The sequence below is a fragment of the Protopterus annectens genome, chromosome 5.part0, assembly GCF_019279795.1.
Source record: "Protopterus annectens isolate FY-2018-M chromosome 5.part0, PAN1.0, whole genome shotgun sequence".
Taxonomy (NCBI): Eukaryota; Metazoa; Chordata; order Ceratodontiformes; family Protopteridae; genus Protopterus; species Protopterus annectens.
In genome coordinates, this window is record NC_056735.1 from 1,670,797,385 (window position 1) to 1,670,823,233 (window position 25,849).

Below are 25,849 nucleotides of genomic sequence, written 5' to 3' on the forward strand. Positions count from 1 at the left end.
TACGTGCTGCTCGTGACAGTCTTTTTGAGGAATCCATCTCTCACACTGACATTTACCCTTTCAGGATGACACGAATGAAACTCCATAAGCAACCAATAAAAGGAAAAGAGATAACAGCCAAAATCCCAATGAGGAACTTAACTGAAACTGCTTGGTAACCCAGCAACAAAGCAGCCACTCAGACAACAATCAAACAATGGCGTTCAGACTAGCCGCAAAGCTGCTCTGAGGATGGTACGTCCATACATCACCTTCATGCCTTATGCTATATACACGGGGAGCATGCATGTGACATAACGGCATATCTGAAAGCAACCTAAAGATTTTGGTATACTGGCTGGACATCAGGCTGCCCTTCGCAGGGGATCCTTATTGTAAAGAATACTGCAGCAGTGAAATGGAAGGACATGTAATTTTCTGCACCCAAGAATCTTTGGTAATGGCTAGCCAGGCTTTCAGGTGGAGAGATAAGCATCAACCAACTGCCTCTAGTGTGCAGCAGTCAGGTAACCCATCAGGGATGTTGGTAGGGTTTCTCCATTCAAGGACCTCTAAAGCCCTGATGTTGCAGGCCACCTCTGCTATGAGGGCAGTGTCTCCCCTTAAAATTGCCCCCTCTGCCACAAGGGAGATCTCACACTATAGTAGTCTTGGGAAGAACCTTGCAACTTTCTGAACCATAATTTTCTATGACTTCTCTGGTTCCAGGGCAAACAGTCCTCTGAGAAGTAGAAAAATGGATTCTCATGGCAGAGAGACTCTTCCCAGCTTGCTTGCTCCTGGAGATAGTCTCTTTCACCTTAAGGCTAAATAAGGTGGCTCCATCAAAAGGGGCACTGATGAACAAAAACTTGAAGGGCTTGGCAAAATCAGAGAGGTGCATCCAGACATTCTTTTTAACAGTTAAACCTGAACTCGCCTCTCTACCAGATCCTCCTGAGGCATGAGAGATCAATCTCGTTGAAGCACTCAATAAAGACTGGAGGGTGGCCAGTTGCGAAAAATAAGTTATGTCTTACCATAACGTTCCATCTGAGTTGTTGATCTTCTTCCAGTCATCACTGATGGGTTCGGTTCTGAGCCCTCGGAACAAAGTCGGCCTTATACCAAGCTTGCGTGCACCAAAAACTCTCGAGCTAAGCTGCTACCGACACTGCCCTTCACTCAGTTACCTCAGCTAGAGTTTGCATGCAACATATAGAAGAACCAGAAAGTCAGAGGCCATCTCTGCGCAGAAACCCTGAAACACCACAAAGACTCAGAAGATTCGCCAGGAGCCTTTGGTGGGGTTCAGTGGGGGGGTGTGATGACTGGAAGAAGATCACCAACTCAGATGAAACGTTATGGTAAGATACAATTTCGTTATCTGAAGTTGTTAATCTTCTTCCTATTCATCACTGATGGGACAGAATCCCAAGCTACTTGGAGAACCTGGGCGGCCCTTACAGAAGAACATTCCTGAGAACTATTAAGCCAAAGGCCGCTCTTCCCCTGGAGATAAGATGCAATTTGTAATGCTTGATAAAGGTATGGGGTTTAGCCCAAATGGCAGCTGCACATATGTCATCCATGAAGGCTCTAGAGTGGAAGGCAACCGATGCTGCAATAGCCCTAGTTGAGTGAGCTTTGATTTGGCCAAGCTTAGATTCATTCGTAAGCGAATATGAAAAGCTAATGCAATGCAATCTCTGAGCCATTTTGACAAGGTAACGTTCGATACTGCACCTCCCATTCTAGGGCCCGCAAAGGAAAGGAAAAGTTGGTCCAACTTGCGAAAGGACTTAGTTCTGTCCAGGTAGAAATGTAATTGTCTATGAACATCCAATGAATGTAGGCAGTATTCTCCCTTGTTTGAATAATTTGGAAAGAATACAGGGAGCTCAATGGACTGATTAATAGAAAAGTTGGAAACCACCTTGGGAAGAAAGGATGGGTTAGTACGAAGTGATACTTTGTCCTTATGGAAGATCAGATAAGGGCTCTTGATACACAAGGCTTGCAACTCAGATATTCATCTGGCTGAAGTGACCCCCACCAGAAATAAGGATTTCCATGACAGGAAGTTCAGATCACATGTTGTCGCAGACTCAAAAGGGGGTAGAGAGAGAGACTGGAGAACCCGGGAGAGATTCCATGCCTCCACCAGCTGCTTGATTGGAGGTCTGCTGTGGAATATTCCCTTGAGGAAGGTCTTGCAAAGTCGGGTGGAAATAAGCGGGACTCCATCTGACACATTATGGAAGTTGGAAACAGCTACTAAATGGACTCGAATGGTTGAAGCTGATGCACCATTATCGAACAGCTCACAAAGATAATGAGGAATAATGGCTACAGGAGCTGAGAACGGATCTAGCTTCCGATTATGTGACCAAATAAAGAATCTTTTCCATTTGTCCCTGTAAAGTTTTCTGATGGATGGTTTATGTGAGGCCAGGATAATATCACGGACAGATGAAGAAAGGGTTTCCTGCCTGGCAACTAACGGAAGTGGAGAAACCAAGCTCAGCTTGAGAGTGGGCAGATTCGGGGGAATCAGCCCTTGTGGGTGAGATATGAGGTCCTGATGAGTGTCTAGGATCCAAGGAGGTTGCAACAGATGAGATCGGAGGAAGGGAAACCACACTTGACGAGGCCATAATGGGGCAATGAGGATCACTTTGCTTCTCAACAGAATAGCTTTCTTTAGAAAAAAAGGAATCAGGGGAATTAGAGGATAAGCATAAAGGAGACCCACGGGCCAATCGTGAATCAAAGCGTCTCTCGGTGACTTCCCGTGAGGGGGAAAGAGGGCAAAGTAGCTGCTGCATTTTGTGTTTGAGGGGGAAAGAGGGCAAAGTAGCTGCTGCATTTTGTGTTTGAGGGGGAGGTGAAAAGATCACAGCATGGCTGGCCCCAACGTCTTAAGATTTCTGCCATTACACTCAGATTGAGAGACCACTCGCGAGGACGGAGGATGCATCTGCTTAGTCTGTCCGCAATCAAGTTGGAGCTCCCTAGGATATGTGCTGCGATCAGAAAGTGGCTGGAAGCCATCGCCCACTGTCAGATTCTCATGGCTTTGTGACATAGGGGGTAGGATTTGATCCCTCCCCGTTTGTTTATGCACCAGACAACGGACATGTTGTCCGACTGGACAGCAATCGTTCCGGATGGAAGGAGCGGGTGGAAAGCTTGCAACGCCAATAGCACTGCTCTTAACTCCAGGATATTGAAATGCAAGTTGACCTCTATACTGGACCACATGCCCTGGACTGACTTTCCCTGGAAGTGGCCCCCCCACCCTATCAGAAAAGCATCTGTGGTCACCGTGGTGCTGGGTTGGTGATCCTCGAAGGGGCGACACCAAAGGTTTTCGTTTGTACTCATCCACCAGAGGAGGTCTTGTTTGCAGGTGTCGGTGATGAGAATCTGTGAGCTCAGGGGGTGAAGAATGGATATCCATTGGGACTAAAGAAGCCATTGTAGCAGTCTCATCTGTAATCTGGCTAGGGGAACTATTGGGATGGCTGCAGCCATAGACCCCAGAGCCTGGAGAACTTCCCTTGCAGACACCTTTCTTTGACAGAGTATCACTTGAACTTGTGCCCTTATTCTCTAAAGCCTGTGAGGAGGGAGAGAGACCAGACTTGATTGAGTGTTGAATATTGCCCATTTGAATTCCAATTGTTGTGAGGGCTGAAGGTTTGATTTTTCCCAGTGGATGGTAATGCCCAGCAACTCCGCTAGTACTAGAATGTAGTGGAGGGCCCTGACCAGAAGGCGCTTGGTGGGAGCGGAGAGGAGCCAATCGTCTAGATACGGAAATACCTGGAATCCCTGAAGTCTCAGATGAGCTGTGACCACTGCTAGGCATTTCGTGAACACTCTGGGGGCCATCGAGAGACCAAATGGCAGGGCTCTGAATTGGTAGTGATTGGCTCCCAGCCGGAAGCGAAGGAGACTCCTGGAGCGCTTGTCCATCTTGATGTAGTAATACGCATCCCGGAGGTCTAACGAGCACATCCATGCACCATCCCACAGAAAGGGAAGGATGGATTGAATCGTGACCATTCTGAACTACTAATTTGTTTAGCTGGTTGAGGACCAAAATGGGCCTCCAATCCCCAGTCTTCTTTGGCACTAAAAAGAATCTTGAGTAGAACCCTGATCCGCACTGGTCTGGGGGGCGTGTTGGATGACTCGTTTTTGACACAGCTTTTGTATTTCGGAAGCTTCCTCCTCCCTTTGACTGGGTGGAACATCGGGAAGGGATTTTGGAGGTCTTGGATAAGATATTAGTGGAATGTGATAGCCTCTGGTAATGATTCTCTGCACCCACTGATAGTTTGTAATACAGAGCCAGGCAGCTTGGTGCAGAGAGAAACGCGTCCCGACTGTTTCCAGAGGAAAGCAATCAGGCAGCGCTTCAGGAGCGCTGATACGGTCTTCCCGAGAAAGAATCTCTGGAGTCCTGATTCCGGGGACCTCCTCTTCCCCGAAAAGGGCATCTTCCATTATTGGAACCTCCTCTGCCTCTGGGGGAGTCCACACCACGTGCATCACGGAAAGGACCTTGAGACTTCTTGTGCCACATCTTCCCACTCCTCTGGTTCCTGGAGAAGGAAAGCTGAGATTTGGAAAAGCGTAGGCCCACGGCAGAAAAGGCCTTCCCGTCCTGCTCGCACCTGGCTAATGTATCCTTGACCTTAGCACCGAACAGAGCTGATGGTTCGATAGGAGCATTTAAAAAAGAAGACTTGAAGGAGGCCGCGAGGACACAAATGCACATCCAGGCGCGGCGTCTCATGAATATGCCTGCACCCGCAGCTCTAGCCACTCCTTCGGTTGCGTGGGACAGCAACCTCATGGAAGAATTGGATATTGACTCTAGGGTGGCAAGTTGGGAAGCAACTTTATCACATGCCCCGTCCGAAACTTGACCTGAGAGGGTTCCAGAGAGTTCGGTGATGAGATCTCTCTGGAACCTCGTAAAATGTGCCAAAAAGTTCAGAGACCTGACTGCAAAGGTTGCTGATGCAAAAACTCACTTCCCTAACCTGTCCACCGCCTGGGACTCTCTATTGGGTGGGTGAACAGCAGGACTTTCCTCCGCAAGGTCCTCTTTCGTAGCTGCCACCACCACCATAGCGTCTACTGGCAAACCTCTAGACCAATGGGGTTGATCCTCTGGAGGGAAGAGTAACTTATCCGATCTCCTAGGGATGGCCTCAATGGTTTCAGGGTTCTTCCACACCCGCTGCAAGATGAGCTTGACCAACTCATCGGCAGGGGGGGGGGTCACCCAAGAAGCACAGGGCCGAGAGCGGAAGGCCTGCAGGAATACGGATTCCTCCGAGGAGGGATTAGAGAGCTTCCAGTCACCCCTCTGTTTCAAGATTTCCAGGATGTCTCCAAATGAGACATCGTCAGGGGGTGACCGTGGGGATCCCTCCCCATCATCGTAGTCCGTATCTTCCATGAGGGACTCCTCTGGGGAGTCCATGTGTTTACTCTTACACACCCGTTTTCAAGGGGGTTCTTCGGTGGGAGCATCCGAAGACGACTCAGAAAGGGAAATACCCTGAACAGGAGTTTCCTGGGCCTTGTGCTCTCGGAGTCCTGGGGGTGGCCTTTGACAGCTGCGGCTCAGAGGGAACTGGTGGGATGACCGACATAGGAGGATTGCTAGAAGCAAGCACACTCTCCATGACCCAGAAAGCAGGCCCGCCTGAAGAGGAATGGGAGCCCGGAACCGAAGAAGACAATTTCGGAACCGGGGTCACACCCTGCTCCACACGGTGCGCCCCCAGGGACGGAGCCTCAAGCAAACTTGGGGCGGGAGTCACCTGAAGACGAAACCGGCAACACAGCCAGAACTGTGGTCAGGACAGAGGGTTCCACCCCCCAAGCATGAGATTGAGGAAGGGTGGGTTCCAACGGAACAGACACCCAAAGGGGCCTCAGACACTGTCTTTGTCGGCACCGAGGAAAGGGGGTCCTCTCGTAGACATCAGGTATATGAGCCTCGGAACCAAGAAAGGAGAGTATGTAGGGTTCGCTGGTGTAATAGACCCAAAGCCTGAAGTGGGATGGGGTCTAGGAAAATCAGCAGCTGATCAAAAAGGCGCACCACATCCAATTCTGAAAGGCTCCTGGTGGACCTTACTGCTGTCCCTGAGGGGGAAACAGGCTGGTCCAAAAAGGGGCTGAAGGCTTGTCCAGCAAATGGATCTGCAGATGGAGAGTACTGGGTCCGTGGTGTATTAAAGAATGACACCAACGATTCCAGTTTGGAAACCGGCAACAAAGGAATGATCAGAGCCGAGAACAGGCTCAGAGCCGAGGTCACAGCTGGGGTGGAGGTCAATAATGGCTTCAAAGTTGTTGTCGGAACAGACGTCAGGATGGAGATGAGGGACGTCGGTGCCAAGATGAGACAGACAAACTGATTGGAACTGAGGCTGTAGTTGGCGCCTTAGTGGGAGTCGGGGCAGGCGCCGACGAGGAGACCTCGGTATGAAACACTGGAGGCAAACTTGGAGCAGAGGTGGTTGGAAAGTACAGTTGTGTATACTTACCATTAATGTACATGCTCGGGTGTATTCACTGTTGCAGTCATTACATTTGTGTAATCTGCTGGCAGGTTGAACTCAGTCGGCCTGATTAACAAAGTCTTGGGTCTTATGTCGGTTGCTGTCCCTTCTTCCATGACATCAGGTCGTCAGGGGTATAAAACATGCAGCCAACGCCATTACATCAGTTTTTCTTGCACCAGATGTCAGATGCCCCCAAATGGGGAGCAAAAAAAAATAAAAAACACAAAAATATATACCTCCAAACAAAAGCAAATACACCAAAAAGGCTTTTAAGTATAGTAAAAGAAAGTAGAGGCATAGTAAGAGAAAAACAGGGGGCTGGAGGGAGGGTAACCAGGACTGCAACAGCGAATACACTCGAACATCTATATTTATGGTAAGTGCACACAACTGTACTAAGTTCTTCGTGTTTCACTGTTGCAGTCATTACATTTGGGTAGATTCCCAAAGCTATGGTTGGGAGGATGGATTTATACAGCATTAGGACCGGCTATAAGGCCCTGCAAAACAGCGGTGGCAAAGCCAGCTCTGGATTTAGAGAAAATTGGTAAGTGATAATGCTTGGTGAAAGTATGAACTGAATTCCAGGTAGCAGCTTCTAGAATATCCCTGGTAGGAACACCTTTGAGAAAGGCTGTAGAAGTAGATGCAGCCCTGGTGGAATGGGATCTGATCCCCTGGTGGATAGGTTTTCCATGGTGCTTTTAGCAGACATTAATACAATGGCTTATCCATTTAGAAATGGTTTGCTTTGAAATAGCCTTTCCCTCTCCCCCTGCAGCAAATGCTACCAACAGTTCAGATTTTTTTCGAGATTTAGTCCTGTCCAAGTAAAATCTAAGCTGTGTACATCCAATGAATGCAGAATCCGCTCCCCCTTGTTCTGTGGATTGGGAAAGTTAGTTGACAAATGAATGGACTGATTAAGAGCCACACTGGATACCACCTTGGGCATGAAGGATGGATTGGTCCTGAGTGACACCCTGTCCACATGAAAGATGATGAAAGGCTCCACTGCCATAAGGGCCTGTAATTCAGAGATCCATCTAGCTGAAGTGATTGCTAAAAGGAAGGCTGTTTTCCAGGAAAGGAATTTACATCTGCAGTAGCAGCTGGCTCGAAAGGAGGTAGAGTGAGTTTCTCCAATACAAAATTAACGCCCCAGGCAGGGGTAGGAGCTCTCCTGGGAGGTCTCAAGTTTTTGGCCCTTCTGAGAAACTGCTTTAGCAGAGGATGAGAGAAGAGGGGAAGGTTCTGTGTTGTAATGGAGCTGAAATGGTTGAGACATGGATTTTTATGGAAGAAAAAGACGGGCCCTTGTGAAGCATCTCAGTTAAGTATTGCAAAATCTGAGGTAAATTGGGCGCTGCTGTGCTCATCCCTTGAGATTGATTCCAGGCACAGAATCTTTTCCATTTGTCAGCATAAGATTTTCTAGTACTAGGTCTTCTCACCTCCAAAATGACATCCATCACAGTTTTGCTGAGGGATGCTAAGGGGGAATTTAAGTGATTAGCCAAGCTGCAAGACTCAATGTTTGGAGCTGAGGGTGCAGAATTTGGTTCTCCTGCTGAGACAGTAAGGAAGGTGTCTGAGGCAGGTGCCATGGAGAAATTTGTGACAGGCTGCGTAGGAGTGGGTACCAGTGTTGGCAAGGCCAGTCTGGAGCAATCAAAATTATTTTTGGTTTATCCTGTTTGACTTTTAGTAGAACTTTGGAGAGCAGAGGCAGAGGGGGAAAGGCATAGACTGATATGTTTTTCCAGCTGAAGGACAGAGCATCCACTTTCCAGGCTTTTTTGTGAGGAGTTCTTGTGCAAAATTTGTCCAATTGGTAATTCTGGGGTGAGGCAAAAAGATCTATGTCTGGGCTCCCCCATTTGCGTGTCGACATGTTGAAAATCCGTGGTTCCAGTTTCCATTCGTGTGGGTCCATGAGATTTCTGCTTAGTTCGTCTGCCAGAATATTCAACTTTCCTGGCAGGAATTGAGCTTGTAGTTGTACTTGACAGCTCAAGGCCGTAATCTACAATGCCATGGCTAGTCTGCAGAGGGGGTAGGAATGTGTACCCCCTTGCTTGTTTATGTACCACATAACCTTGGTGTTGTCAGTCTTTACCATTAGTTGTCCTGGATGAAGGTAGTCCTTGAAGGCTGTCAGTGCATTCTGTACAGCTAGCATTTCTTTTTGATTGATATGAAGGTGCATTTGATTTGGGCTCCATTTACCCTGAATGCACTTCCCTGCCAGATGAGCCCCCCCCATGCATAGTCTGATGCGTCTGTAGTTAGGGTTTGGGTGGCAGGGGGTGGTGTGAATGGCAGTCCCTTGTTTTGGTGGCAGGCCTCTGCCCACCATAGGAACTCTAGTTGCAGGCAAGGTATGATAGGAATCATTGTTTCCAGGCTGTGACAATGTTGACTCCATAAACTTTTTAAGTACCACTGAAGTTTCCTCATATGCAGTCTTGCATATGGAATTAGAAGAATGCAGGAGACCATGAACCCCAAGGCTTGCAGTATTTGTCTTGCAGATAGCAGGGTTTTTGTGGCCACCTGTTTGAAGTAAGTCACCAAGTGAATTTGCTTTTCTGGCATAAGGAAAGCCATCTGGGCAGTTGTATTCAAGCTTGCACCCAGGAATGTAATTTTTTTGAGAAGGTACCAGTTGTGATTTATTTTCATTTATGGTGTATCCTAGACAAGTTAAAGTCCTTTTTACACATACCAGATGTTTTAGAAGAATGGCCTGGTTTTCTGCCTGAATTAGACAATCATCCAGGTATGGCTAGATTTGAATATTTTTTTGCCTGCAAAATGCAATTACTGGATCCAGGCACTTTGTAAATACCCTGGGCGCAGTAGATAAGCCAAAGGGCAGTGCAGAGAACTGATAATGCAAGTAGCCTGCTTTGAAGCGTAGGTATCTTCTGCAAGATTCCCTGATTGGGATATGCAGGTAAGCCTCTTTTAAATCTAGAGTTGCCAACCAGGCATCTTTGCCTATCATAGGAAGCAACTGGTGAAGAGTCAGCATCTAGAATTTTGGAATGTCCAGAAAGGTGTTTAGAGTAGACAGGTCCAGAATTGGACGCCATGATTTGTCTTTTCTGGGTACCAGGAAAAGTCTGGAATAAAACCTTGTCCCTTTTCCTCTTCTGGTACTAGTTGAATTACCCCCATGTTTAGGAGGGAAGGTACTTGTTTCTGAGCCTCTGTCCACTGATTTAGGGGCAGGTCTGGCCACCCGTTTGGAGTTGGCAATGTGTGGAAATGAAATCTGTATCCCTGGGACACTATATTTAAAACCCATTTGTCCTGGGTTATAAGTTGCCAGTTTTTTGCATGAAGAGCCAGTTTTCCCCCCAAAGGGGCGGCTAAGAGATAAGTGCTTGGTAATTTTAAAGGAAAGTAATTGAGACTGTTTACCATAGGATGGCGTCTTGTTATTTCCAGATTTGGAATCGGAGGCACCCCATTGCTTAGTTCTGAAAGTCCCTTGGGACTGAAACCTGGTGCTTTTGGAATGCCTGGGTTTGGCTTGAGTGGCTCTGGAAGGCACTGGAAAGGACCAGTTCTTAGTAGGCCAGTGCCTACTAAACCTTGGAGGTTGTACTTGTAAGAAATCTTTCACAGTCTGGCAATAAGGCTGAAGAAGTTCTAAAAAAAGATGGAAGATAAAGCTAAATCTATACAAACAGACAGTTCTGCTGCAAAGGAGCATCCAACAATTTTGCTTTAACATGATCAGGCAGAGATTGCTCCTTAAGCCAAGCATGCCTTCTAAGCACAGACCCAGTAACAGCAGCCCTGCAAGAGGCCTCCAAAGAATCAAAAAGTACAGTTTTGTACCTACCATAAATGTAGATGTTCGAAGAGCCACATTGCTGCAGTCCTAACACTTGGGTAGTCCGCTGTCCAGTCGGCCCGAATACCAAAGTATAAGGCTGATGTCGGTCAAGGCGCATTTGTCTGACATCAGGACGTCAGGGTACAAATGCGCATGACCGACGTCATATCCTCAGTCTTTTCTTGCCCCAGATGTCAGAAGACCCTAAAAGATAAGGCCAAAACCAAAAACACCAAACACTCCTATACCTAATATATGTACAATATATACAAATTTACAAAATAGAACCCCACCCACACAACCACCCCTAAACACAGAGGGAAGGAGGGAGGGTAAATTGGACTGCAGCAATGTGGATCTTCGAACATCTACATTTATGGTAGGTACAAAACTGTACTATGTTCTTCATCTCACATTACTGCAGTCCTAACACTTGGGTAGAATCCCAAAGCAGAGGTAAGGGAGGATGGCTAAACTATAATGAAGCAGGAGCTGCCAAAATGCCCTGCAGCACAGCAGTGGCAAAACCAGCCCTGGACTTAGAATAGAGAGGAAGGTAGTAATGCTTGGAGAAAGTATGCACTGAACTCCAAGTAGCTGCCTCCAAAATATCCTTAGTTGCCACCCCCCTTAGAAATGCTGTTGAAGTGGCAGTAGCCCTAGTGGAATGAGGCCTAATCCCAGCTGGAATCTCCTTGCCATGATGGGAGTAACAGAATGCAATGCAAAACCCAATCCACTTAGATATGGTTTGTTTTGACACAGGCTTGCCCTGAGAACTCAAAGCAAAAGAAACAAACAACTGCTGAGACTGCCTAAAATCCCTAGTCCTGCTTAAATAATAACGCAACTGCCTGTGTACATCTAAAGTGTGCAAAATCTTTTCCCCCCTATTTTGGGGATCTGCATAAAAAGTGGGCAAATGAATAGTTTGGTTTAAAGCCACACTAGAAACCACCTTAGGCATAAATGAAGGATTAGTACGTAATGATACCCTATCCTTATGAAAAATCAAAAAAGGCTCAACCGCCATAAGGGCCTGTAATTCAGAAACCCTTCTTGCAGAAGTAATGGCCAACAAAAAAGCAGTCTTCCATGACAAGTATTTTAATTCAGCAGTAGTCGTAGTCTCAAAAGGTTGTAGAGTAAGTTTCTCCAACACAAAATTGAGGTCCCAAGCAGGAGTAGGAGCTCTACGTGGGGGTCTTATATTCTTTGCCCCTCTAAGAAATTGCTTGAACAAAGGATGAGAAAACAATGGTGGGTCACAATCATAGTGAGCTGAAATTGCTGCCGCATGAATCTTAATGGAAGAGAAAGACAAACCTTTGTCCAATAATTCAGTAAGATATTGAAGAGCCACACTCAAATTAGGCTCAGAAACATCCAAATCCTTTGCCGCACTCCAAAATAAAAATCTCTTCCATTTTTCTGCATACACTTTACGTGTACTAGGTCTTCTGGCTTCCATAATCACATTCAAAACTTGTTGAGGAAGTTGAGACCTGCTGTGGTTCAAAACAGAATATGCCAGGCTGTTAGATGAAGAGAGTGAAGCTTGACATTGAGTAGATGACCATCCCTCTGAGACAAAAGGTGTGGAATTAAAGGTAAAGGCCATGGAGGCTTCCTTACCAGAGTCCTCAATAATGGGTACCAGTGTTGCCGAGGCCAATCTGGAGCTATCAAAATCATCCTTGGCTTGTCTTGTCTGACCTTTAGGAGTACCTTTGGGAGGAGAGGCAGAGGTGGAAAGGCATACACATGAAGATTTTCCCAACTGAACGAAAGAGCATCCACTTTCCAAGCTGTGTGATGAAACCTTTTCGTGCAAAACTTTGGCAGCTGGTGGTTTAGTGGAGAAGCGAACAGATCTATGTCTGGAGTTCCCCATGACACTGTCAATTTTCGAAATACATGAAGATCCAGTTTCCACTCGTGGGGATCCATGATTTGCCTGCTTAACACATCTGCTAAGGAGTTCTGTGCTCCTGGCAGAAACCTTGCCTGAAGAGTTAGCTGCAAGTTGAGCGCAGTCTCCCACAAAATCATTGCTTGCCTGCATAGAGGATAAGAATGTGTTCCCCCTTGCTTGTTGATGTACCACATGACAGTTGTGTTGTCTGTTAGAATCAACACCTGCCCTGGAAGAAGTAACTCCTTGAAAGCCATTAATGCAAACTGGACTGCTAACATCTCCTTCATGTTGATATATAGATGCTGTAGTCTGGCAGGCCACTTGTCTTGTATCCACTTTCCATTCAGATGAGCTCCCCAAGCTATGTCTGAGGCATCTGTCGTTAGAATCTGACTCGCCTCTGGCCGGGTCACAGAGAGTCCCTTGTTTAGGTGACATTCCTGAGCCCACCACAAAAATTCCTTTTGAATGCAAGGTATTATTGGAATGACAGTGTCCAAATCCTGGCAGTGCTGTGTCCATACATTTTTTAGATACCATTGTAGCTTCCTCATATGCAGTTTGGCATTGGGAAGCACCAGAATACAAGATGCCATGAACCCTAAGGCTTGAAGGACTGTCCTTGCAGTCAGCCCGGACTGATGAGATAGTTGATGGAAGTAAAGGGAAAGATTCTTTTGTTTGTCCGGGGTTAAAAAGGCCATCTAGGCTGCTGTATTCAGTCTCACACCCAGAAAGCACATGTCTTGAGAGGGTGCTAGACTGGACTTTATTTCGTTCACAGAATACCCCAGGCATCTTAGCACTGCTATCACATATTCCAGATGCTGAAGAAGCTCGTCCTTTTCTTGAGCCAGAATCAGACAGTCATCCAAGTAAGGATAGATTTGTATTCCTTTTAGCCTGAAGAAAGCCACCACTGGAGCCAGAACTTTTGTGAACACTCTGGGCGCAGTAGATAAGCCAAAGGGCAATGCAGAGAACTGATAATGGGAATTTCCAGCTCGGAAACGCAGATACTTCCTGCAACTGAGACTGATAGGCACATGAAGGTAAGCCTCCTTGAGATCTAAAGTTACCATCCAGTGATCTTTGCCCAGAAGAGGTAAAAGCTGTTGTAACGTCAACATTTTGAACTTGGGAATGTCCAAATAAGTGTTGAGGATAGACAAATCCAAAATTGGTCTCCACGTGTTCCCCTTTTTTGGTACTAGGAACAGGCGAGAATAAAATCCTAGGCCCCTTTCTGGCACAGGAACCGTCTGAATGGCCCCTATCTGGAGTAACAGAGAAATTTGCTTGTGAGCCTCTTTTCTTTGTATAGGAGGAATGTCTGGCATGCCTTTGAAAGGAGGCAAGGTATGGAAATAAAACCTGTAACCGTGGTGAACGATATCCAATACCCATTTGTCTTGGGTAATAACACTCCAATTTTCTTTGAAAAGTGCCAGCCTTCCTCCCAAAGGTGCTGCCAGACGAGAAGGCTCTGGCAGCTGAAAAGGCAAGTCATTGGGTCTGCTTACGAAAGGACTGACCCCTGCCCTCACCAGAAGACTGGGCAGGCGAACTGCCTGTTCTAGGCCTAAAAGAACCTTGAGCTCTGCCCCTACCACGTCTAGATCTACCCCTAGACTGAGAATCATAAGAAGGATAAGTCCACCCCTTAGTAGGCCAATTTCTACTAAACTTTGGAGGCTGAACCTGCAAAAAATCTTTAACAGTCTGCATAGACTTAGCCTTGTCCTCCATTTTCTTTAACACTGCTTCCACAGGCGCACCAAATAACACATCAGACTGTAAAGGAGCATCTAAAATCCTTGTCTTTACATGTTCAGCTAAATTCTGATCCTTTAGCCAGGCGTGCCTGCGAAGAACAGAACCAGTGGCTGCCACCCTCGAAGAGGCCTGTACAGCATCAAAACCACATTGCAAAGAATGCTTACCCACCTGTTCAGAAACATGAACTAAATCCTGCAACTCTTTACACTCAATACCTTCCGCCAGAGCATCTACCTTAGACTTCAATTGAGAAAGGAGATAATTTTGGTATTTCAACATGTGAAACTGGCAATTCAAAGCCCTCATGGCTAAAGTGGAGGAAGTATACACCTTCTTTCCCCATCTATCCAAAGCCCTTGCCTCTTTATCAGAAGGAACAGGATTTTTAACAACAGAAGCCTTAACACCTTTAGGGCCCTGAGCAACAGTTTCTGGATCTGCCCTAGGACTCTTAAAAAGATACTTATGAGCTTCAGGCACCCTATAATACCTATCCGGTTTAACTGGGGCAGGAGGCAAAGAATCAGGGTTCAGGGAAGCCTCTGCAAAAACATCCTCTACCACATCCAGAACAGGAGGTATAGCTAAAGGCCTATGCTGGGGTAGAAACAAAAATTCCCTAAGCCTTTTCCTGGAATCAGAGAAATCTTGACCTTCCCATTTAAAATGCTCCCTCATGGAATGAAGAGTCTCTGAAAAGAAAAATCCTCAGGAGGAGAAGTCAAGGTGTAGAGTCATCTACATCAGAATCAGAATAAGGAGGATACTCCTGCAAGTCTTCAGCCGAAGACTCAGAAGCCTCCGAACACTGCTCAAAACTCTCAAGCTCAGGTTCCACCCTAGGCCTCTTATCAGGGGGGGGCATAGAACCTCTAATCATAGTAATCAAATCTTCTGCCATTTTAAGCATATGTTTCTTAGGCAGAGACCCTGAAGAACTAGGGGAGACCCCACAGAAGTTAACCCTGGCCTGCCTCTAGAAGAAGCCTTGGAAACAGAAGGGAGGGCCTAACCACCTTAGAAAGGGAGGGAGAACAGCTACCTGAGAAGCCCCTTCAGCCTGGCCTACCTCCTGAGAGGACACATCTTGTAACAGTAAAGTCTCTCCTGAGAATCCAAAGGAACTTCTGGTAGAACCACCGGCTCCACTGAGCCCTCTAAAGAACCGACGTCCGGGACAGACGGTTCTTCCACCCTAGGCTTCGCTGCTTTGTCCTTGCGCTTTTAGGCCAGCGGCGCCGGAGCATCCGACGGCATGTTGTAATTACAACGCTTCCCAAAAACTAACCTGGCACAATCTAATCTTCTCTTAATAGTGCGTTTGTTAAATCTAGCACAAGAGCGACAGCCAACAACGTCGTGCTCAGGCCCTAAGCAAGGTATACACAAGGTATGGTAATCTCTATGAGGTATCTGTTTCCCACAAGAAATACAGTTATTCACTTTTTCTGACATCCGGTTAAATACTGAGGCAAGAAAAAACCAAAATATTCCCAACGGGTACTTAGCCAACTTTGATTCGGTCTGAAACTCCGACTTCAGAAAATTTCAGAACGCCAACCTGCACTCGCAATACTGCTTCTGCATCGGACCATGCGGCAAAAGACTGAGGATATGGCCGGTCATGCGCATTGTACCCTGACGTCCTGATGTCAGACAAATGCGCCTTGACCGACGTCAGCCTATACTTGGTATTCGGGCTGACTGGACAGCGGACTACCCAAGTGTTAGGACTGCAGCAATGTGAGATGAAGAAAGTACAGTTTTGTACCTACCATAAATGTAGATGTTCGAAGATCCACATTGCTGCAGTCCTAACACTTGGGTAGTCCGCTGTCCCAGTCGGCCCGAATACCAAAGTATAAGGCTGACGTCGGTCAAGGCGCATTTGACTGACATCAGAACGTCAGGGTACAAATGCGCATGACCGACGTCATATCCTCAGTCTTTTCTTGCCCCAGATGTCAGAAGACCCTAAAAAGATAAGGCCAAAACCAAAAACACCAAAACACTCCTGTGCCTAAAATATGTACAATATATACAAATGTACAAAAATAGAACCTCACCCACACAACCACCCCTAAACACAGAGGGAAGGAGGGAGGGAATTGGACTGCAGCAATGTGGATCTTGAACATCTACATTTATGGTAGGTACAAAACTGTACTATGTTCTTCATCTCACATTGCTGCAGTCCTAACACTTGGGTAGAATCCCAAAGCAGAGGTAAGGGAGGATGGCTAAGCTATAATGAAGCAGGAGCTGCCAAAATGCCCTGCAACACAGCAGTGGCAAAACCAGCCCTGGACTTAGAATAGAGAGGAAGGTGGTAATGCTTGGAGAAAGTATGCACTGAACTCCAAGTAGCTGCCTCCAAAATATCCTTAGTTGCCACCCCCCTTAGAAAAGCTGTTGAAGTGGCAGTAGCCCTAGTGGAATGAGGCCTAATCCCAGCTGGAATCTCTTTGCCATGATGGGAGTAACAGAATGCAATGCAAAACCCAATCCACTTAGAAATAGTTTGTTTTGACACAGGCTTGCCCTGAGAACTCAAAGCAAAAGAGACAAACAACTGCTGAGACTGCCTAAAATCCCTAGTCCTGCTTAAATAATAACGCAACTGCCTGTGTACATCTAAAGTGTGCAAAATCTTTCCCCCCCTATTTTGGGGATCTGCATAAAAAGTAGGCAAATGAATAGTTTGGTTTAAAGCCACACTAGAAACCACCTTAGGCATAAATGAAGGATTAGTACGTAATGATACCCTATCCTTATGAAAAATCAAAAAAGGCTCCACCGCCATAAGGGCCTGCAATTCAGAAACCCTTCTTGCAGAAGTAATGGCCAACAAAAAAGCAGTCTTCCATGACAAGTATTTCAACTCAGCAGTAGCCGCAGGCTCAAAAGGTTGTAGAGTAAGTTTCTCCAACACAAAATTGAGGTCCCAAGCAGGAGTAGGAGCTCTTCGTGGGGGTCTTATACTCTTTGCCCCTCTAAGAAATTGCTTGAACAAAGGACGAGAAAACAATGGTGGGTCACAATCATAGTGAGCTGAAATTGCTGCAGCATGAATCTTAATGGAAGAGAAAGACAAACCTTTGTCCAATAGCTCAGTAAGATATTGAAGAGCCACACTCAAATCAGGCTCAGAAACATCCAAATCCTTTGCTGCACTCCAAAATAAAAATCTCTTCCATTTTTCTGCATACACCTTACGTGTACTAGGTCTTCTGGCTTCCGTAATCACATTCAAAACTTGTTGAGGAAGTTGAGACCTGCTGTGGTTCAAAAGAGAATATGCCAGGCTGTTAGATGAAGAGAGTGAAGCTTGACATTGAGTAGATGACCGTCCCTCTGAGACAAAAGGTGTGGAATCAAAGGTAAAGGCCATGGAGGCTTTCTTACCAGATTCCTCAGTAATGGGTACCAGTGTTGCCGAGGCCAATCTGGAGCTATCAAAATCATCCTTGGCTTGTCTTGTCTGACCTTTAGGAGTACCTTTGGGAGGAGAGGCAGAGGTGGAAAGGCATACACATGAAGATTTTCCCAACTGAACGAAAGAGCATCCACTTTCCAAGCTGTGTGATGATAACTTTTCGTGCAAAACTTTGGCAGCTGGTGGTTTAGCGGAGAAGCGAACAGATCTATGTCTGGAGTTCCCCATGACACTGTCAATTTTCGAAATACATGAAGATCCAGTTTCCACTCGTGGGGATCCATGATTTGCCTGCTTAACACATCTGCTAAGGAGTTCTGTGCTCCTGGCAGAAACCTTGCTTGAAGAGTAAGCTGCAAGCTGAGCGCAGTCTCCCACAAAATCATTGCTTGCCTGCATAGAGGATAAGAATGTGTTCCCCCTTGCTTGTTGATGTACCACATGACAGTTGTGTTGTCTGTTAGAATCAACACCTGCCCTGGAAGAAGTAACTCCTTGAAAGCCTTCAATGCAAACTGGACTGCTAACATCTCCTTCATGTTGATATGTAGATGCTGTAGTCTGGCAGGCCACTTGTCTTGTATCCACTTTCCATTCAGATGAGCTCCCCAAGCTATGTCTGAGGCATCTGTCGTTAGAATCTGACTCGCCTCTGGCCGGGTCACAGAGAGTCCCTTGTTTAGGTGACATTCCTGAGCCCACCACAAAAATTCCTTTTGAATGCAAGGTATTATTTGAATGACAGTGTCCAGATCCTGGCAGTGCTGTGTCCATACATTTTGAGATACCATTGTAGCTTCCTCATATGCAGTTTGGCATTGGGAAGCACCAGAATACAAGATGCCATGAACCCTAATGCTTGAAGGACTGTCCTTGCAGTCAGCACGGACTGATGAGATAGTTGATGGAAGTAAAGGGATAGACTCTTTTGTTTGTCCGGGGTTAAAAGGCCATCTGGGCTGCTGTATTCAGTCTCACACCCAGAAAGCACATGTCTTGAGAGGGTACTAGACTGGACTTTATTTCGCTCACAGAATACCCCAGGCATCTTAGCACTGCTATCACATAATCCAGATGCTGAAGAAGCTCGTCCTTTTCTTGAGCCAGAATCAAACAGTCGTCCAAGTAAGGATAGATTTGTATTCCTTTCAGCCTGAAAAAAGCTACAACTGGAGCCAGAACTTTTGTGAATACTCTGGGCAGTAGATAAGCCAAAGGGCAATGCAGAGAACTGATAATGGGAATTTCCAGCTCGAAAACACAGATACTTCCTGCAACTGAGTCTGATAGGCACATGAAGGTAAGCCTCCTTGAGATCTAAAGTTACCATCCAGTGATCTTTGCCCAGCAGAGGTAAAAGCTGTTGTAACGTCAACATTTTGAACTTGGGAATGTCCAAATAAGTGTTGAGGATAGACAAATCCAAAATTGGTCTCCACGTGTTCCCCTTTTTGGTACTAGGAACAGGCGAGAATAAAATCCTAGGCCCCTTTCTGGCACAGGAACCGCTGAATGGCCCCTATCTGGAGCAACAGAGAAATTTGCTTGTGAGCCTCTTGTCTTTGTAGAGGAGGAATGTCTGGCATGCCTTTGAAAGGAGGCAAGGTATGGAAATAAAACCTGTAACCGTGGTGAACGATATCCAATACCCATCTGTCTTGGGTAATAACACTCCAGTTTTCTTTGAAAAGTGCCAGCCTTCCTCCCAAAGGTGCTGCCAGACGAGAAGGCTCTGGCAGCTGAAAAGGCAAGTCATTGGGTCTGCTTACGAAAGGACTGACCCCTGCCCTCACCAGAAGACTGGGCAGGCGAACTGCCTGCTCTAGGCCTAAAAACACCTTGAGCTCTGCCCCTACCACGTCTAGATCTACCCCTAGACTGAGAATCATAAGAAGGATAAGTCCACCCCTTAGTAGGCCAATTTCTACTAAACTTTGGAGGCTGAACCTGCAAAAATCTTTAACAGTCTGCATAGACTTAGCCTTGTCCCCCATTTTCTTTAAGACTGGGCCCACAGGCGCACCAAATAACACATCAGATTGTAAAGGAGCATCTAAAATCCTTGTCTTTACATGTTCAGCTAAATTCTGATCCTTGAGCCAGGCGTGCCTGAAGAACAGAACCAGTGGCTGCCACCCTCGAAGAGGCCTGTACAGCATCAAAACCACATTGCAAGGAATGCTTACCCACTTGTTCAGAAACATGAACTAAATCCTGCAACTCTTTACACTCAATACCTTCCGCCAGAGCATCTACCTTAGACTGCAATTGTGAAAGGAGATAATTTTGGTATTTCAACATGTGAAACTGGCAATTCAAAGCCCTCATGGCTAAAGTGGAAGAAGTATACACCTTTTTCCCCCATCTATCCAAAGCCCTTGCCTCTTTATCAGAAGGAACAGGATTTTTAACAACAGAGGCCTTAACATCTTTAGGGCCCTGAGAAACAGTTTCTGGGTCTGCCCTGGGACTCTTAAAAAGATACTTATGAGCTTCAGGCACCCTATAATACCTGTCCGGTTTAACTGGGGCAGGAGGCAAAGAATCAGGGTTCAGGGAAGCCTCTGCAAAAACATCCTCTACCACATCCAGAACAGGAGGTATAGCTAAAGGCCTATGCTGGGGTAGAAACAAAAATTCCCTAAGCCTTTTCCTAAAATCAGAGAAATCTTGACCTTCCCATTTAAAATGCTCCCTCATGGAATGAAGGGTCTCTGAAAACGAAAAATCCTCAGCAGGAGAAGCCAAGGTGTAGAGTCATCTACATCAGAATCAGAATAAGGAGGATACTCCTGCAAGTCTTCAGTCAAGACTCAGAAGCCTCGAACACTGCTCAAAACTTTCAAGCTCAGGTTCCACCCTAGGCCTCTTATCAGGGGGGGGTAAAGAACCTCTAATCATAGTAATCAAATCTTCTGCCATTTTAAGCATATGTTTCTTAGGCAGAGACCCTGAAGAACTAGGGGAGACCCCCACTGAAGTTAATCCTGGCCTACCTCTAGAAGGAGCCTTGGAAACAGAAGGGGAGGGCCTAACCACCTTAGGAAGGGAGGGGAGAACAGCTACCTGAGAAGCCCCTTCAGCCTGGCCTACCTCCTGAGAGGACACATCTTGTAACAGTAAAGTCTCACCCTGAGAATCCAAAGGAACTTCTGGTAGAACCACCGCTCCACCGAGCCTCTAAAGAACCGACGTCCGGGACAGACGGTTCTTCCACCCTAGGCTTCGCTGCTTTGTCCTTGCGTTTTTAGACGAAGCGGGCGTCGGAGCATCCGACGGCATGTTGTAATTACAACGCTTCCCAAAAACTAACCTGGCACAATCTACTCTTCTCTTAATAGTGCGTTTGTTAAATCTAGCACAAGAGCGACAGCCAACAACGCCGTGCTCAGGCCCTAAGCAAGGTATACACAATGTATGGTAATCTCTATGAGGTATCTGTTTCCCACAAGAAATACAGTTATTCACTTTTCTGACATCCGTTAAATACTGAGGCAAGAAAAACCAAAATATTCTAACGGGTACTTAGCCAACTTTGATTCGGTCTGAAACTCCGACTTCAGAAAATTTCAGAACGCCAACCTGCACTCGCAATACTGCTTCTGCATCGGACCATGCGGCAAAAAAGACTGAGGATATGACGTCGGTCATGCGCATTTGTACCCTGACGTTCTGATGTCAGTCAAATGCGCCTTGACCGACGTCAGCCTTATACTTTGGTATTCGGGCCGACTGGGACAGCGGACTACCCAAGTGTTAGGACTGCAGCAATGTGAGATGAAGAACATCATCCACACTGCAAAGTATGTTTTCCAACTTGTTCAGCTGAATGCAATAAATCCTGTAAATCCTTATTTTCCACACAGTCAGAAATCAACATAATTTTCTGTTTAAGCAGTCCCATGATATGCTGTTGATATTTTAGCATATGGAATTGACAGTTTAAAGGCCCAATTGCCAAGGTTGCAGAAGTATAAGCCTTTTTACCCCACCTATCCAGCGCTCAAGAGTCTCTATCAGAAGGGGTAGGATTTTTAGCAGTAGAAGCCTTAATGCCCTTGGGCCCATGAAAAATGGTTTCAGGGTCCGCAACAGGATTTTTGAAAAGGAATTTGTGGGAGTCAGGAACCCTGTAGTATCTGTCTGGTTTACAAAGGGCCGGAGGCAGGGAATCAGGGGCCATACCGGATTCTGAAAACACATCATCAACAAAGTCTAGTACAGGAGGTATAGCCAAAGGCCTATGCTGAGGAAGAAGAAGGAAATCCCTAAGCCTCTTCTTGGATTCAGAAAAATCCTGACTTTCCCAGTGGAAATGCTCCCTTAAGGTATGCAAAGTTTTCCCAAAAGAAAAATCCTCAGGAGGAAAAGCAGAAGGAATGGAATCCTCTGCATCAGAGTCCTCATAAGTAGGTATGGGCATATCCAGTTCATTAGAAGAGTCAGAAGAAACAGAGTCCTGTTAAGAAGATTCATAATCAAGTTCAGCCCTAGGCCTCTTAGATGGGGGAAGGGGGGGTTGACTACCCCTGATTAGAGCAATTAAATCTTCAGCCATTTTGATCATTTGTTTTTTAGGCATAGGGGCCTGAACATGTGGCCTGGGCGTCGGTTTTTTTAGACAGAGATCGAGATTTTGGCCTTAAAAATTGAAGGTGGTGTCGGTTTAATATGCAAGTCTGTAGGCCTGAATACACCCCTCAGAAGCCAGTGCCTGCACAGTGGCTCCAGACCCATTCAAGTTAGAGACATCCGCGGGTTCCATAGGTGAAGCATCTCGCGGCATACCGGACTCCGAATGGGTCTCAGTAGAGACCTGCGAATCAGAAGTAGCGGGTATCAGGGACTGCGAAAGCGCCTCACTGAGTACCTGCGAACTGGTGACTGGCTTAGGAGAAGCGTTGTCTGCAGTTTTGGACCTCAACGGCCCGTCTCTGTCTTTTTCTTTGCGTTTTTGGTATTCTGGTAGTCAGAAGACTAACCAACGACATTTCTGGATAATTAAACAGAGAACTGAAATATTTAGAAGCAAATATCTACTGACGACGGATAGTGCGCTGATTAAATAAAGCACAAAACCAACAGCAAGATACGTCGTGGTCAGGGCCTAGGCAAGGAATACAGTACAAATGAAAATCCTTATGAGGTATTTGCTTCCCACAAGTAATACAATTATTAACTTTTATTGACATCGGTAAGGAGCAAGAAAAAGTTTCCCCACTGGGGTACTTGGCTTTTAGTTGAAGACTTTGGTTCTGAAACTCGAAAACGAAAATTTCAGGAGTTGGCCGACCGGCACTTGCAAACTGCTTCTGCTTCAGGCACCGCGCAGCAAGAAAGACTGATGTAATGGCGTCAGTTGTTTTATACCTCTGACGACCTGACGTCATTGAAGAAGGGACAGCAACTTACGCAGGACCCAAGACTTTGTTAATCAAGCCGACTGAGGGCAACCTGCCAGTAGATTACCCAAATGTAATGACTACAACAGTGAAACACGAAGAACATCTGAGGAGGCAGTATGGTGCTCAGTGGAAGTCTTATGGGCCTTGTGCTTATGGCTTTTGCCTCTTTCACCAGCCGGTGAAGAGGGGTCTGAGCAAGGACATTTCTTTTCCACAGAAGGAGGGGATGAGACCTCCAACACAGAAATAGCCTCCAAAAAAGGTGAAGGAAGCAGGCCTTTAAGGATCACTTTATTTCATCACTCATTCAGCATCTGCTGACTGAAGCTGGCACAAATATCACATGAAGGTTTCGCCGATAAATGCGGAACCCCCAAACAATACACACACTCTTCATGAAGGTTACTATTAAAGGAGTTTACCACTGCAAGAACAGCAGTGTTTAAACCCCGTAGTCCCTTTCTTCCCAGACATAATAGAATACACACACATACACAAAAAACAGAAGAAAGAAGGAAAGACGGAAATACCAACAATGGTATTGGGAATATCAGAAGGGTCAATACCAACAATGGTACAAAAGGAAATACGTGTGGGTAGAGCTGAGTGTAGTAAAGATACAAGAAATTAGCAAACCAACAGGAAAAATCCACAAAAACTTGTAAAACTTAGAAAAATATAACACTAAGCTGGAGAGCTCGGTGAAACGCTGCTATATGGATCTGAGGTAACTGAGTGAAAGACACTGTGGGTAGCAGCTTAGCTCGAGAGTTTTTGGTGCACGCAAGCTTGGTATAATGCTGACTCGGTTCCGGGGGCTTGGAAGTGAACCCATCAGTGATGAATAGGAAGAAGATTAACAACTTCAGATGAAACTGTTTTCTAAATCTCCGCACATATGGACCCCAAGAGGGTACTGGAAAAGTGTTTAATCAATTCTCTCCGAAATCTCAAAACGTAGCAAATAAAATCAGAGACTTGAGACAAAGGTCACTGATGTGTAAACAACACTTCCCAGATCTCTCAAAAGCCCTCGATTCCCTATAAGTGGGATGGACAATACAGCTCTTCTCCGCTAGCTCTTTCCTACTGGCTGCTGCAACCACTGTGAAGATTGGGTGAAGATAAGTGAAGGCTGCCAGCCTAGATAGAATTTTGGAGATAATTCTGTGATCTGTAAATATTAATATAAACCACAGGCTTGTATCTTAAATGGTAAAAATAGTTACATGTGGAACTGAAAAAATTTTACAACAGTGCACTCTACTGACCAAGTAAAGCATGTTGTGCCCTTTGATGTTAAAACTTGGAGCCAGTAAGTCTAGAGTGAGGCATCCTGCCTACTGTTTTAAGGCCAGAGTTAATGGCCAGAATTTGCATACATAAATGTCCTTTATTGTTCTGGTTTCTGCCCAGAGGTGAATAATGTAAATGTAGTTTCTATTAGCCTAGGAACCCAGGGAAGTGTGAAGAATGATGTAATGTGAACCATGAATGTGATTTTAAAAACAGAATCACAGAGCATTAAGCATTTTTGTCTTGACCATCCAACTCATCAGCACTGTCTTGCTCTATATGCAAGTTTATCTTAGACTTGTGTTTTCTCTTAGAAATAGCTAGAAACTAGAAAGATTAGACTAAGTGTTTTTCTGTGATGTCAGAACTGTACTACTGAATCATTTTAAGTATTTCTCTGTGATCTCTGAATGCTTGACTAGCACTGTGTAGTAAAAAGTATTGTCTTGTGTTTTGACTATTTGTTATTAAATATTTTTAAACCCTTTCAACTGTGGCTGTTTTTGTAGAGATAATGTAAGCTCTTTAGAGTACTTGCATGCCTTTGGCAAAATTGTACAAAGCTACTCCAATAGCTTTAGCCCTGAGCTATACTACCAATTGGATAATAATACTGCAGAGTAATAATTGGACACCCTTTTACAGGCCTTTGAGTAGCTGATATATATTAGTGGGTGGTGGCAACTGGTACTACCATATAGTCTGGGAAAAGGGGGCACAGCTGGAGAACCTGTGCCAGCCTTCCCCAGGAGTGTCTGTGTGGTTATATAAACTCTTCTCAACGGGTGTGTGTGTGTGTGTGTGTGTGTGTGTGTGTGTGTGTGTGTGTGTGTGTATGTGTGTGTGTGAGCTACTTGGGCAGGGACACGAAACACTGGTTGGACAGAGAGGCTGCTGGAGGTTTTAGCTTGCACACTATGCTGTGATCTGGACCCGACAGCTGTGCCTGTGGGGAGTCTTATTGGGGACCTGGAGAGCAAGGGAGCGACCAGCCCCGGACTGACTGTGATCTCTGTGTGCTCTTAAGGGAAATTGCACTTTACTGTGTGTATTTGTTATCCTTTCCTCCTATATGAGACGCCCCTCACTGGTGTTAGTGGTGAGGATTGAGGCTCCTTGATTGCTGGGCCAGGGCACAGGTGTCACAACCACAATAGGAGAACCCTTTCTCCAATGAACCCTATCTTTTGGTGTAATAAAGTACTTGTCCAGTCATTTGGGGATGGGCTTCATGGCATCCGGGTACTTTCAAGCTCAGTGCGAGATCAGATCTACCATCTCATCTGCCAGGAGGGACTACCCACATCTTAGCTGAGCTGACGCTGAAAGCCGCAAGGAAGACATACTCCTCCTGGGAAGTGGGGAGTTAAAAGACCAACCTCCTTTCTGTTTCAAAAGATCGAGTATCTCTCTGAATGAAACGTCCTCAAGGGGTGATCTGGGAGATACTTCCTGTTCATCGAAGTCAGTGTCTTCAGTTAGTGACTCTTAAGGAGAGTCTAGGTGTCTCCTCTTACATGTTTACTTCCAAGGAGGTTCTTCAGTGAGAGGTTAAAGACAGGACTCAGAAGTGCCAGCAGTGTGCTGAAT

General features: G+C 45.9%; 1 protein-coding gene across 1 annotated transcript in view; it reads right to left on the bottom strand.

Moving 5' to 3' along the window:
• Positions 1-25,849, bottom strand: part of PSMG1 (proteasome assembly chaperone 1) — a 551,386-nt gene that overhangs the window by 384,407 nt on the left and 141,130 nt on the right. The window lies entirely within an intron of this gene.